Genomic DNA, 15970 nt, shown 5'->3' on the forward strand with positions numbered 1-15970 from the left:
TGCGCAGTCGCGGCACCGGAGTCACGCGGCGTGGCTCGCAGACGCAGACAGCTAATACGCAGCTTTAATTATCCGGAAGTGCCGTCCCAGCGACTTCAAACCCTTTGTGTGGGCTGCCGGAAGTTCCCGTAAATGATTAGTTGGCGTTTCGGAGCAAATGCTGAATCAGCCCGGCTCTTCTGTCCACCAGTTCCACAGGCTGCTGTCTCCAGTCTGGAGGGGTTAGATAATACTTGGACTGAAGATGTTGGAAAACATAAAGCCTGAGCCGAACCTACCGAGTTTCAGGAAACTAAGGCTCAGGGAGGAGCTATAACCTGTGAAGGTCACAGGGCGGCAGAAATAGGTTTAGAATTGGGGTTTTCTTGTTCCCAAGCGAATGCTTTCGCTTAGCAAAACCGTGCGCCTCTCGCTAGTAAACCCAGCTCGGCTCATGTAGCTTTTGCTCTTGCTAGACCCAAGTGCCTTGTTGAACAGCGATTTCTTCCCCTCCTACCTCTCAGCTGTATTTGGCTTACTCATTGGTGAGTGTACTGGAATGTCCTCTTGAAAGCAACTTGGCGGTGTGTATAAGAATATTGATTGTTCCTATCATGCGTGGCTTAACGACAGGAATAAAATCTGAGAAATGTGTCGTTAGGAGATTTCATCGTTGTGGAACATCATGGAGTGTGCTTACACAAACCTGGATGGTAGAGGTTCCTACACACCTAGGCGATGTGGTACAGCCTATTGCTCCTTGTCCCACGGGAAGGTCTTCAGGGCAATAGCAGGCATGGAGCTGCCGTCTCCTGTGATAACAATGCCTTCTGGAATACCTCCTGAAGGACCTGCCTAAGGCTCTTCTTGAGGAAGTGCCACTCTTCAGACGTTTGTCAGTGGTGGTTTGTTTCTTTATTTCATCATAGATTTGCTTGTAAGCAGTTAGTGCGCCATGAACATTCCTCTCTGTTAATGAAAACCTTTTGGTGTTGGGTGTCCATGTTTTCAAACTTTTTAAGGAGATTGTTGAGATGTGCAAAAGCTTCTGCTAAACCCTTCGCTGTGTATTTTTCTTGAGGGGGGTGTTCTTTTTTTCTTCTGCAGTTTCCTTTTCTCTTGCCTCTTCAGCTATGTGTTTCTGTTCCAGTTCCAACAACTCCTCATTAATCAATTCCTCAGGAACCACCTCTAGGAGCTCCTCAGTGTCGTCCTCGTCCACACCCAAGTTAAGTTGTTTGCCGTCTCAACCACAGCCTTGTTGAGTTTTGCAACCTCATCTTTGGCAAATCCTTTGGAGTCATGGACGAATCTCTTGAGTATCTTCTGCAGATGCCATTCATTTACTTCTTGGTGATTCACCCCATGCCCAAGCAAAGTTCTTGATGCAGTCATAGATGTTGTAATCCTTCAAGAATTTTATCGGTGTCTTCTTACTTTATTCCTCAGTTGCGGCAGTAGCCTGGGCAAAGGTCCTCCTCAGATAGCAGGCCTTAAAAGCTGCTATAACTTCTTTTTTTTTTTTTTTTTTGGAGGAAGATTAACCCTGAGCTAATGTCTGCTGCAAATCTTCCTCTTTTTGCTGAGGAAGACTGGCCCTGAGCTAAGATCCATGCCCATCTTCCTCTACTTTATATGTGGGATGCCTGCCACAGCAGGACTTGACACACAGTGCATAGGTCCACACCTGGGATCTGAACCAGCGAACCCCGGGCCACCGAAGCAGAATGTGCGAACTTAACTGCTGCACCACTGGGCCGGCCCATAAAAACTGCTATAACTTCTTGAGCCATTGGTTTGATCAAAGAGGTGGTGTTAGGAGGCAGAAACACCGCTTTGATGTTGAGATGAAGATCACCAATAAAAGGAGGAGGTCCAGGAGCACTATCAACAATAAGCAAAATCTTGAAAGGTATGTTATTTTCCAAGAAGTACTTCTCCATTTTGCTGGCATAGCAATTCAGGAGGGCATCTTGGAAGAGGAGCTGGGTCATCCATGACTTCTTATTGTACATGTAGTACACTGGTAGTGTGTGCTTATTGATATGCTTGAAGGCCCTGGGATTCTCACTGTGCCAGATCACAAAGGGTTTCAATCTTCAGGCTGCAACATTGCCTCCAAGCAAGACTCTTATCCTGTCCTTAGAAGCCTTGAAACCTGGCATTGACTTGGCCTCCTTAAGGATGAGGTCTTTCAGGCATCCATTTCCAGAACAGGGAGGTTTCATCCATATTGAATATTTGCTCTGGCAAGTAATTTTCCTCCACAATCAGCTTATCTGGTGTTTCCAAAAATTCTTCAGCTCCCTTCACATCAGCACTCACAGACTCACCACTCACTTTCATGTTATATAGTGAATGACGATTCTTGAATCATTTAAACCACCCAGAGCTAGCAGTAAATTCAATATCGTAGTGGACTTCAGCCTTTTCTTTCAACATTGCAAACTTTTTGCTCTGGCCATGACCATCATGGTACTGAGAGGGATATGGTTCTATCTGGTCTTCAACCCAGGTCATTAGAAGTTCCTCCATGGGGGCCGGCCCCGTGGCCAAGTAGTTAAGTTCGTGTGCTCTGCTTCAGCGGTCCAGGGTTTCGTCAGTTCAGATCCTGGGCACAGACGTGGCACTGCTCATCAAGCCACGCTGAGGCAGCGTCCCACATGCCACAACTAGGAGGACATACAACTAGAATATACAACTATGTACTGGGGTGTTTAGGGAGAAGAAGAAGAAAAAGAAAATTGGCAATAGATGTTAGCCCAGGCACCAATCTTTAAAAAAAAAGAAGTTTCTCCATGTCTGATATAGGCCCTTCTCAAATTTTTGTTAGTCTCATTGCCTTAAATGAAGCAGATCCTTTAACAGCTTCTGTCGCTTTGTTCTTGTTCTTTAAGACTGAGGCTGTGGTGGAATGAGACATGCCTGACTGATGAAGAATAACCATCACTGATTTTCCTCCATCACTCCTTCATAGTGCTTAATCACTTTTAATTTCATTTCCAGGTCAATCACTCAACGTGGTCCCTTACTGGCAACATTAGCAGTGGATTTTGTATGCTTAGGGGCTATAATGAACGAAACAACATGAGATTAAATCAAACACAGAGAAAGTGATGCAATCAAGAGACTCAGTGACCATGAGATGTATGAGGCTGCTGCTGGCGTGACACTGTATACTGTTTTTTTGTTTGGTTTTGGTTTTTGATTATTATTATTTTTTAGATTGGCACCTGAGCTAACAACAGTTGCCAATCTTCTTTTTTTTTTCTCCTTTTTCTCCCCAAATCCCCCCAGTACATAGTTGTATGTTTAGTTGTAGGTCCTTCTAGTTGTGGCATGTGGGATGCCACCTCGGCATGGCCTAATGAGTGGTGCCATGTCCGCGCCCAGGATCCGAACCAGGGAAACCCTGGGCCTCCAAAGCGGAGCATGCAAACTTAACCATTTGGCCATGGGACTGGCCCCTTTATACTGTTCTATGGTAAACTTTTTTTTTTTAATAAGTAGAAACCGTATACTCTAAAATAATGATAGAAAGTATAGTATAGTAAGTGCATAAGCCAGTAACATAGTCATTTATTATCATTATCAAGTATTATGTACTGTACATAATTCTATGTGCTATACTTTTATACAACTGTCAGCACAGTGGGTTTGTTTACACCAGCATCACTACAAACATGTGAGTAATATGTTGCACTACCACATTATAATGGCTACAACGTCACTAGGCAATAGGAATTTTTCAGCTCCATTTAATCTTATGGGACCACACTTGTATATGTGGTCCGTTGTGGACCTAAACGTTGTGATGTGGCACATGACTGTAATTACATTTCTAGGAAACTATTTCATGGAAATAAACATACAGAGGAAGTTATTCCCAACAGTATTATTTCTTAGTATAATAGTAAATGTGGAAGCAGTCTAAAAACCCAACACCGAATAAAAATGTTTAAGAAAATTATGGAAGATCCATTTAATGGAACTGTTTAAGTACACATTTTCTGCCTACTTATATTAAGACCATCAATGACCCCTCTAAGAGGTAGCTCCCCATTTTATTTCCTTCATGGTCATTATTAAAAACAATAATTATTTTTTTACTGGTTTATTGTCTGCTTCCACCTCTACACCTCTAGAATGTAAGCTCTATTAGATAGAGCCTTGTCTTTTTTTTTTATTTTGAGGAAGATTAGCCCTGAGCTAACATGTGCCACCAGTCCTCCTCTTTTTGCTTAGGAAGACTGGCCCTGAGCTAACATCTCTGCCCATCTTCCTCTACTTTATATGTGGGATGCTTGCCACAGCATGGCTTACCAAGCAGTGCCTAGGTCCGCACCCGGGATCTGAACCAGGGAACCCTGGGACTACCAAAGCGGAATGTGCGAACTTAACTGCTGCGCGACCGGGCCAGCTCTGAGCCTTGTCTTTTTTAAAAAAATTATTTTATTGCAGTCATATTGGCTTACAACATTGTGTAAATTTCAGTTGTACATTACTATATTTCACTTTCTGTATAGACTGCATCGTGTTCACCGCCAACAGTCCAGTTTTCATCCATTGCAATACATATGTACCCTTTTTACCTTTGCCCCACCCACTGCCCCTCTGGTAACCACTAATCTATTCTCCTGACCTATGTGTTGTTTATTTTCCACACATGAGTGAAATCATGCAGTATTTGTCTTTCTCTGTCTGACTTACTTTGCTCAGCGTAATGCTCTTGAGGACCATCCATATTGTCACAAATGGCACAATTTTGTCTTTTTCATGGCTGAGTAGTATTCCATGTGTATATATACCACATATTCTTTTGTTGTTGTTGTTGGGTTTTTTGGTGAGGAAGACTGGCCCTAAGCTAACATCTGTACCAATCTTCCTCTATTTTTTGTATGTGGGATGCCACTACCACAGCATGGCTTGCTGAATAGTATGTAAGCCAACATCCAGGATCCAAACCTGCAAACCCCAGGCTACTGAAGCAGAGCATGCCAACTTAACCACTATACCACTGGGCTGGCCTCAACACATCTTCTTTATCCATTAATCCATTGATGAGCACTTGGGTTGCTTCCACAATCTGACTATTGTGAATAATGCTGTGATGAACATCGGGGTGCATATATCCTTTTTAATTGGGAGCTTTGTCTTTTTGTTCACCATTGTATTCCCCAGGAGCCAACAGAGTGCCAACACGTAAGTGGGCATTCAATAAATTTGTTGAACAAATTTTTTTTAATTTTTTTTTTCTTTGAGGAAGATTAGCCTTGAGCTAACATCTGCTGCCAGCCCTCTTCTTTTTGCTGAGGAAGACTGGCCCTGAGCTAACATCCATACCTATCTTCTTCTACTTTATATGTGGGACGCCCACCACAGCATGGCTTGCCAAGCAGTGCCGTGTCCGCACCCAGGATCTGAACCGGCGAACCCAGGGCCGCCAAAGTGGGACATGCGAACTTAACCGCTGCACCACCAGGCTGGCCCCTGTTGAATAAATTTTTAACCATAGAAAATTATATTTATGAAGGGACTAATAATGTGGACAATGGTTATTCAAAAACAAATTCCAAGAGATAACTATAAAAAACAAAACAAAAATATTAGAAGAAATCATAAGCAAGTAAATTTATATCTTTAGTATAGAGAAGGTCTTCTTGAGCAAGACACAAAACTATTTTAAAACATTTGATATATTTTACTACATAAAAAAATAAAAAATTAAATACAACAACAACACCAAAAAATAAACTCTAAAATCTAGGAACAGACTGAGAAAAAATATTTGCCACATAAATAAGAATTACTCCAAATCAACAAGAAAAGCACAGCTCAACAGAGAAATAGACAAAGGATATGAATAGTCAATTCACAGAAGAAAAATTTAAATAGCCAACAAATTAGGAAAAGACGAAGAACCTCATTAATACAGTGTGCTAATACTGATTGAGAGGTGCATAGATTGCAAGAGCAGAAGAGAGGTTATCTAAATTAGAATGGGGCTGCCATGAAGGTCTCCTAGAAAGAATGATTCTTAAACTGATTTAAAGGATGAGTGGGAATTAACAAAGGAAAGGGGGAGAAAACAGCTTTCACAAAGGCTAGAAGCTACTGTTTATCTTTGAAAAATTTGCAAGCAAAGAGTAAGAGAATGGAAAGAAATGAGAGAGGTAAGACAAGGGCCTTATCACAAAGTATTAGAAGTCTAAACTTAATCCTCAAAGATATCTGAAGCTATTGAAGAACTTTCAACTAGAGAGGGACATATTAAGATTTGTATTTACAAAGCTTATTCTGCCCAAAATTGGAGGAGTGCCACATGAGCAGCAGAACGAGAAGCTAAGAGGTTACTGTAATAATCCTGGCTTGATCCAGTGTTATGGACTGGAAACAAAGAGATGACATTCAATGTAAGATGATGTATGAGAAAAACTATTTTAAACTTTTATTACTTTAATTACATGAGTAAATACATAGCCATCCAAAGAAAATATTGAAAAAGCAAAGTATCAGACAGAAAAAACATAAAAATCATCTCTAATACCACCATGCATAAATAATCAGGATATTTGGGATTTATCCTTCTGCAATATCAGAAATATTAAGGAAGTAAAATCCAGGGGTCTAATGCCCTAATTAGACAAAGATACTAAGTAAGAGGGAAGGGGCTAGGTGTTTAGAGAGTTTCTGGTTTAGGAGGCTGACAGGAATATTTGTGCCTAATAGATTATAGGAAGAGTCATCAGATCGAAGTCAGGAATCCTTCCAGAGGAGTCAGGAAGAGGAGGGAAAGATGCTGAATTTCCTTTTGGATTCTCTCTATCTGTACTTCCTCACTTCCCTACTTCTACCACCTTTTCTCAACTGAAACTGCTCTCATTATGGTCACCAATGAGCTTCTTCTTTTTTTTTTTTTTTTTAAGATTGGCACCTGAGCTAACAACTTGCCAATCTTCTTTTCTTCTTTTTTTTCCTGCTTTGTCTCCCCAAATCTCCCCAGTGCATAGTTGCGTATCTTAGTTGCAGGTTCTTCTAGTTGTGGCATGTGGGATGCCTCAATGTGGCCTGACGAGTGGTGCCAAGTCTGCACCCAGGACCCGAACTGGCAAAACCCTGGACCATCCAAGCACAGTGCGCGAAGTTAACCGCTCGGCCACGGGGCCGGCCCCTACCAATGAGTTTCTTTTCATTGGATTCAGTGGTCAGTTTTAGTCATTTGCTACCTCTCTGTGTGGCTTAATACGTTAACTGCTCCCTCTTTCATGGTTTCCATGACGACTACCACTTAGTAAACTCTTTTGAAGGAAACTCTTCTTTTCCCCACCCCTTAAATTCTGGTATTTCCCCAGTCTACAAACTTATCCAGACATTCTTGGCCATGACTTCAACAACTACTTATACATACATAGATGACAAATAAATGTTTATTTCAAACATCAGGATGATACACAGAAAGCCTATTAGACATTTACACCAGGGTGTACTACACGCACCTCAATCTCAGGACATCCTAATCTGGACTCAGTATCTTACCTCCTACACGTCATCTACTCCCTGTATTCACCATCTTGGGAGATGGCACCATCAGCTCTCCTTTTGCTCAAGTCAGAAACCTAAGACTCATTTAACATTCATTAAATTCAATTTATTGAATGAATGAATGAATTCCTTCTTCTCTTTCACACCCACATACAAACATGAGTCTAATCAGATCTCCATCTCCTTACTCTCTTCCCTCAGATCTCATGATCTCTCTTCTCACACACCTCTAAGCAATTTCCCATATTACCACTAGAGTGATCTCTGAGAGACAATCTTGAAGCCCTTCGTAGTTGAACACAGGCTCAAATTGTCCACCTGACTCTGAATCCAATGATGAATAAACAAATCAATGAATAAAAGAAGCCATTGTACTCTGTACATTGTACCAAAGTACCCCGAACATACCATACGCATTTGTACTACTGTGCCCTTGCAATACTTCTCTCTCTGCCTTAAATGTGTTCTCCCCAGTGTTTCCCTATGATCAATTACTGCTTGTCTTTGAAGGGTCTTCCCAAGGGCCCTAAGGGTACCTAAGAGTGATAGGCACTTCCTCCCCATTTTGCCTCTATTTTAGTAATTATCTAAGTATATTTTACTTATTCTCTTTCACCAGACTATAAAGACTCTTTGGTGATGCAGCATAGTGCCTTTCTCAACATGTTTTTGTCCAATGAATGCCTTTAAGATACATGAAAGCTCTCCAAATGCATATGATCACTAGATAGTTAAATATACAAGTCTGTTGCTCAGCAGAGATTAAAACAAAGTCTGATGGTGAAAATACTGAAACTTTTTGAAAAAAGAAGACTGAGGACAGATCTGCACCAGCAGATAGAAAAAATATTATAAAACTACAATAATTAAAACAAGGATGTACTGGGGCAAGAAAAAAGGAGGTAAATAAGATCAAATAGACTCATGTAACATAGGGAGAAGTATATGATAAAGGAAGCATTTTAAATCAGAAAAAAAGAGAGAGTATTCAATAAATGGTACTGGGATAGTTGTCTAACCAATTTTTTAAAAGTCAGATACCTATCATATACTATATACAAAATTAATTATCAGATGATATTAAAGCTTTAAATTTAATAAGCAAAAGTATGAAAGTATGGGAAGGTAAAATAGAAAAGATGTTTTTTATTATCTTGAGCAAAAAGACTGTTCTTGGTATTACCTATAGGAAAGCCTCTGATTTTACCCTTAAAATAGAATTTAGCATTTGAGCACATACCCTAAAGAAAATTCACTCCACAATACAGTAACAAACAATGTAGAGTTTACTGAATTGTTTGAAGAGAGACAGAGACATATTTAATAAATTCCTATAGACATTTCTCTTTTTCCCTCGTATTGTCAGCTCCTCCCTCTTTCTCCCCTCTCCTAATCTCTAGGGCAAACAGAGTCCTTTTCTGCTTTTAATCTTGACTCACAGGCCCTGGAGGCCTAGCCTTTGGGCAAGCATAGCAAAGTATGTATCTAATAAAAGTGGAAAAACTTGTTTGAGAATCTAAAATTAATATTGAAATAAGGAAAACATTTATTAAAGTATATTATACATAAAGAAAAATAGACATAATTTATGTTTGCAGCTTGCTGAATATTCTCAAACTCAACATGGGAGTCCCCAAATCAAGAAATAGAACATTACCAATACCCAGAAGACCCCATACTTCCTCCAAGTCACTATTCTTCACTCTCCCAAAGAGAAACCACTGGAAAAGCCTCTTAAAATATAATGCAAAACCCAAAAGCCAATTTGAGATTTCCACATCTAGCCATGACAAAATAATTTGTACCAAACCAGGCTTCCCACTGCAAACAACTAGAAAACTGGACAAAAAATCTGATTTGATTTTTGGATATTGAACAATAGTCAGTCAAGGACTATGATCCTTGAGAAAAGGGAAATAAATAAGATGAATTTCATGATCACCATGGTTGTTTGCCTAGGTACACATTCTGGATCACAGCACAAGGAAAGGTAGCCCAAAAAGAGCACAGTGGTGTTACTGAGACAAGGGAAAAGGACTGGAGTTCAAGGCTACCACTATGGCTGGAATTTGCAGGACAGGATACCAGAGAGGAACAAAGAAGAAGTTCTAGATAGCTGATAGGAGTCTCCTTGGGTCTTTGGTTAAAAATCTACACAAGCCAGGGTAAGACTACAAGAGGTGAAGCACAGAACAAATGCTGGGTAAATAAGTACTGGAAAGCTGTGAGCTGGATGGAGATTCCAGAGCTTACATGGAGCTGGAAGACATTAAAGTTCCAATCAACCAGAGTGGAGAAAACTTGTTGACCATGTTGGCCATTTAGAAAAGACCCCAGAAAGGCAAAAAGTTAACATTAGGGCTAATCTAACCCTAGAGAAAAGGCTGCTTTAGACACATACTAATAAAGATTAAAAACAAGACTCAAAGGATTAATTGATGCACAGTTAACTGCCTACCAGAACAATGCTCAACATAGAACAAAGCTCAATGTTTTAGAAGAGAAAATCAAGAAGTTCTATAGCACAGAATCCACAATGTTCAGCATGCAATCTAAAGTTACTAGACATTCAAAGACACAGGAAAACGTGAGCCACAATCAGAAGAAAAGTCAATCAATAATGATCAGGAAATGACTTCTTTTAGAAAGCTATTAAGGGGGGTGGCCTGGTGGCCGAGTGGTTAAGTTTGCACACTCTGCTTCAGTGACCCAGGGTTTCATGAGTTCAAATCCTGGGTGTGGACATGGCACCTCTCATCAGGCCACACTGAGGTGGCATCCCACATAGCACAACCAGAGGCACTCACAACTAGAATATACAACTATGCATTGGGGGCCTTGGGGGAGAAGAAGAAGGGTGGGGAAAAAATAGAAGAAGATTGGCAACAGTTGTTAGCTCGGGTGCCAATCTTTTAAAAAAAAAGCTATTATGAATATGTTCAAGGACTTAAAGGAAACCATAAACTTAACAAGGGGACAAATGAGAAATATCAATAGAGAAATATAACCCATAAAACAAAACAATAGAAATTCTGGAACTAAGAAATACAGTATCTGAAATGAAAAATTCACTAGATGGGCTTAACATTACATTAGACACTGCCTAATCAGATTAGACACTGCCTGAGGAAAGACCAGTGAACTTGAAGACAAGACAAAGAATCGCTTCAAACTGTAGCACAGAGAGAAAAAGACAAAGTCTAGCATATGTCCCAATTAGAATTTCAGAAAAAAAGAAGATAAAAATTAGAGTATTTGAAGTACTTTAAGAAATAATGGGGGCTGGTCCCGTGGCCGAGTGGTTAAGTTCGCGCGCTCCGCTTTGGTGGCCCAGGGTTTCGCTGGTTCAGATCCTGGGTGCAGACATGGCTCCGCTCATCAGGTCATGTTGAAGTGGCGTCCCACATAGCACAACCAGAGGTGCTCACAACTAGAACATACAACTATGTACCCAGGAGCTTTGGGTAGAAGAAGAAAAAAAAAGAAAGAATGGCCAATTTTTTTAACAGATTAGTTAAAAATAATAGGCCCAAAGATCAAAAAGTTAATTGAACCCCAGCAGGATAAACATACAGAAAAACACACGTAGGCATATCATAATGATACTGACAGACAAAGATAAACAAAAAATCTTTTGAACAACCAAAGGAGGGTTGGGGGAAAAAACAAATTTCCTTCAGGGGAAAAACAATGAGAATGAATGTGGACTTCTCATAAAAAAATAATGCAAATAAGAAGAAAATGGAACTACTGCTTTGAAGTGCCTAAAGAAAATAAACACAGGGGCCAGCCTGGTGGCACAGCGGTTAAGTGCACCTGTTCTGCTTCGGTAGCTCGGAGTTCACCGGTCCAGATCCAGGGTGCGGACATGGCACCGTTTGGCAAGCCATGCTGTAGTAAGCATCCCACATATAAAGTAGAGGAAGATGGGCATGGATGTTAGCTCAGGGCCAGTCTTCCTCAGCAAAAAAAAGAGGAGGATTGGCAGCAGATGTTAGCTCAGGGCTAATCTTCCTCAAAAAGAAAAGAAAAGAAAAACAAAACTTGAACTGAGAATTTTAAATTCATATATCTTCAAATATAAAGGTGAAATAAAGATATTTCAGATAAACAAAAGCTGAGAGATTTGTCATCAGCAGGCTTGGAATACGAGAACGATTGAAGGAAAATGATGGCAGAAGGAAATGCAGATCTACAGAGGAATGAAGAGTGCCAAAAATAGTAAACATGGGTAACTATAAAATACGTTTTTCTCATTATATAGTTTTTAGAGGATAATTGGTAATCATACATTATTGGTAGGAGTGTTAAATGATACCACCACTTTGGAAAAAGGTTTGGCAGTTTCTTATAAAACAAAACAAACACCTACCTTATGAGCCACAGTGCCACTCTTAGTATCTACCCACAGGGTTGAAAATACATGTCTACAAAAAGACTTATGCAGAAATATTCGTAGCAACTTTAGTCACAATAGCTAAAAACTGGAAACAAGTGATGTGGGGACAGCATTTCTGAAGTGGGGTGGCCTGGTGCAGGATGTCAGAGCCTAGACTGAATGAGGAGACTGGTTCAGCATAGGGGTTTAAAACTCAAGCAGAGTGAGGGGAGTGTCCTTAAAGAGAAGCAACCCAGTGTGGGGTTTCACAGCCCAAGTCAGATGTGTCAGACATCCCCAAGACCACCCCCACATTCAATGATTAACTAGCAGGACTCAGCACGTAGTCATACTCGTGGCTATGATTTATTACAGCAAAATAATACAAACCAACATCATCAAAGGAAAACGCACATGGGCGAAGTCCAAAGGAAACCAGGCACAAGCTTCTATGAGTTCTCTCCCAGTGGAATCACACGGAACATGATTAATTCCTCCAGCAACAAATTGTGACAACATAGATGAAACGTTGTCTACCATGGAAGTGCATTAAAGACTCAGTGCCCAAGGTTTTTATTGGAAGTTTGTCACGGAGGCACACTATGTCTAGCATGTACCAAAATTCCAGATTCCCACAAGGAAAACAGTTGTTCGGCATAACTTATATTATTTATACAAACAGTTTGGGCACTGTAAGCCACTCTTACCAGGATGAGAATGGGGGGAATCCTCCTGAAATCCAAGCTATCAGATGCCAGCCAAGGATCAACCTTGCAAGCATGCCCTTTTAAGGAGAGCAGTCTCAGGCCTGCTGTATTAGCTCTTTTCTGCGCACCAAGTGACAAGGGTATCCTTGAGGATGGGCAGTTCAAAGCAGGTTTTCAAAGCCAAAGGAGGAAGAGGAGCATGTCCACACAGCGGGCAATGATGGCACTAGACTGGTACAGGGAGTCAGATTCAGAACTGGGTGAAAAGTGCATCCATGTAGGACAAGCTGGTGCAAGGTGCTGGAGTTCAAGTGGGATAAGGTGGGCATCTGCACAGGAGACAGAAGGGTGCAGCAATAAGGGATTGGTTACAAACTGATTGATAAAAATAAGTAAAAATATTAGGGATAATGGAAGCCCAGATGTTCTTACCATCATTAAAGTTAGAAACATAGAAAGGGAGAAAAGTAGAGGGAAATCTGTGATGTTGAATTGAAATCAGAGGCATCAGTGTGAAATCGTGGTTTTCAATAGATAGATTGTAGATGATAGATAGAGAAAGAGATAGATAGATGTAGGAATGAATATAAATGTAAATGAATGTGTCCACTAAAAGGACCTGGGGGCAGTGATACCCCAAAAACAATGAATATACTTAGTGTTAAGATCATGGTTCTAAATAATATTCTCCACTTCTTGGAGAAATGGCTGATTACAGGGTTGGGGCATGGAAAAATACAAGATGAGTCTGGAACATCTTGTGCAAGAAATAAGGAAGTACTCAAAGAATGTCAGGGACATATCAAAAAGGACCCAAGAGCCAGCTTGAAGAGGCTCCAAAGGCCAGATTGAGTATCATTTGAGCTGCAAAATAATAATATTAACAGACTATAACCCATTGGATAAAATATGAAATCATGAATTTATTTGATTAAAAAATCAATGAATAAATTAAAAATTTGATGAAAAGAGAATATTTACATAGTTTCAAAATATCTATCATAAAAATATTCATTAATTACAAAAGGAAAAAGTAACTTCACATAGCGTATCAACAACTCAGTCTCAAATGATTCAAGAGAAAAATTATTTGTACTGCTGGCAACAATTCTGAAAGAAATAAATATACAAATCACAATTACACACAAACAGAGGCACTCACAAGTAGAATATACAACTATATACTTCAGGGCTTTGGAGAGAAAAAGAAGAAGAAAAAAGGAAGATTGGCAACAGTTATCAGCTCAGGTGCCAATCTTAAAAAAAAAAATCACAATTATAGTTGAAGATTTCACTACTTATCTCTCAGTGATTAACAGAATAAGCAGTTGTTCTGTGTCCTGCTTGTGATGTTGGTTATGCGAATCTGTGTATTTGCTAATGTTCATAGAACAGTACTGCAAGAAGTCAAGAATACTGTATGATAATTTTTAAAAATAATAATACCTATACATAGAGTGGCAAAGAAAATCAATAACCTAACTTTACATCTTAAAGAACTAGAAAAAGAAGAGCGAAGTAAACCCATAGCCAGCAGTAGGGAGAGAATAATAAAGAATAGAGCAGAGACAATACAAGAGAGAAGAGAAAAACAATAGAGAAAATCAACAAATGCAAAAACTGGGTTTTGTTTTTTTTTGAGGAAGATTAGCCCTGAGCTAACTGCTGCCAGTCCTCCTCTTTTTGCTGAGGAAGACTGGCCCTGAGCTAACATCCGTGCCCATCTTCCTCTACTTTATACCTGGGACGCCTACCACAACAAGGCTTGCCAAGCAGTGCCATGTCCGCACCTGGGATCCGAACTGGCGAACCCTGGGCCACCGAGAAGCGGAATGTGTGAACTTTGCTGCGCCACCAGGCTGGCCCCAAAGCTGTTTTTTAAAAAAATCAACAAAATTGACAAATCTTTAACTGGATTGACTAAGATATAAAGCGAGTAAAATCAAATCACTAAAGTCAGAAAAGAAAGTAGGACATTACTACACATTTTATAGAAATAAAAAAGATTATAAAATAATACTGTGAACAATTTGCTTGGAAAGTGGAAAGGAACTGGATGGCAGGGGAACTGTGAGATTTTACTTTTTGAATTTTGTCCTGTATGCATGAAATATAGTTAATATATTTAACTAATAACAACAACAAACTTGTAAGCATGAGAACAGATCCAAATGAAAATAGTAAAGTGTAAATTATTTGTACTGTATTTTCTAAAGCTTTTGCAATAAGCTTGTGTTACCTTTATGATTGGAATAAAAGCAAAAAAAGACTTTTAAATGTTTGCAATGTTAGTGTGCATACAATTTTTGCTGTGTTTGTTTAAGTTAATATCATGTCAAGTCTTCTCTCTTCTTTGACTAGAGGAATTTAGTGAAAACAGCGCCTTCTCCTTGGCTGTGAGCAGGAACTGGAACTCCCCAGCTTTGCATTCCCAGGTGAGGAGACCTCGGTCTGAATTGGGAATGGAAACAGTTTAGAAACAGAAAAAGAAAAGTAATTTTTCAAGGAGCCAAAGAAGGAGGATATTGTCCTAAAAATAGATGGGAATGTGGTGGCTGGAGTCATGCATTTAGAACTAATTTTTTAAGTCCTAGTGTTCAGGCAGCTGTCAGACAAGGCAGGCCGGAAGCCAGTGGGATCAGATCCCTGGAAACCAGCAGGTGACGCTGGAAAGAAATAGCCTGTGGAGGTGGAGTAGGCAGGATCGGTACCTTCAAATACTGGCACAGCAGTCAGTTCTGTCCCCAAAACTGGGTGGGGAAAGGTCAAAGGTGGCCTGGTCAAGAGCACCCAGCCAGGTCAACTATCTGAACTGATATCACTCTTGTGCCAAAAGAACACAGGCGACTCAGACTGCCTTTTCGTTAGTGCTGGGTGGAGAGAGTGCTAGACAAGAGTCCAAATGGTTCAAGGCTTCGAAGCTTGGCCCTTTAGCCCCTTGCTCTCAATGCTGCTATTTGCCTAGGCTGGCAAAGAATCCTGGTCTCTAAAGAGTCAAGATTATCTGAACAAATCAGAATGTAATAACTTTTTTAAATGAACACTTTTCTTTTTAAAAATTATTTTTTCCTCAGCACACATCATCATTATATTATATGGCATGTTTGTATGGATTTTCTTATTTTGTGTTGCCAATTTGGAATGGAAGCTTTTTCTGCTTCATTCACTGCTGTCTTCTCAAAGCTCAGAGGATTGCCTGGTACAAACAATTGCTCAGAAGATTTTTGTTGAGTTATAAAAAAAATTATTGCCAAAAAATTGTTACAAAAAGTTCAAATGGCAAAGTTCAAAAAGTAAAAATTGAGTCTTTGTCCATATCACCATCTAATTCTATTCCCTCAGGATAACCATTATAACACTTTTG

At 39.9% G+C, this 15970-nt stretch overlaps 1 long non-coding RNA gene across 1 annotated transcript; it reads left to right on the top strand.

Moving 5' to 3' along the window:
* Positions 1–4: 4 nt before the first annotated feature.
* LOC123278668 (uncharacterized) lies at positions 5–14873 on the top strand. Its single transcript, XR_006516191.2, has 3 exons — positions 5–1891; positions 11661–11752; positions 12275–14873. It is a non-coding gene; the product is annotated as an uncharacterized lncRNA (long non-coding RNA).
* Positions 14874–15970: the final 1097 nt, after the last annotated feature.

The sequence above is a fragment of the Equus asinus genome, chromosome 20, assembly GCF_041296235.1.
Source record: "Equus asinus isolate D_3611 breed Donkey chromosome 20, EquAss-T2T_v2, whole genome shotgun sequence".
NCBI classification, from domain to species: domain Eukaryota; kingdom Metazoa; phylum Chordata; class Mammalia; order Perissodactyla; family Equidae; genus Equus; species Equus asinus.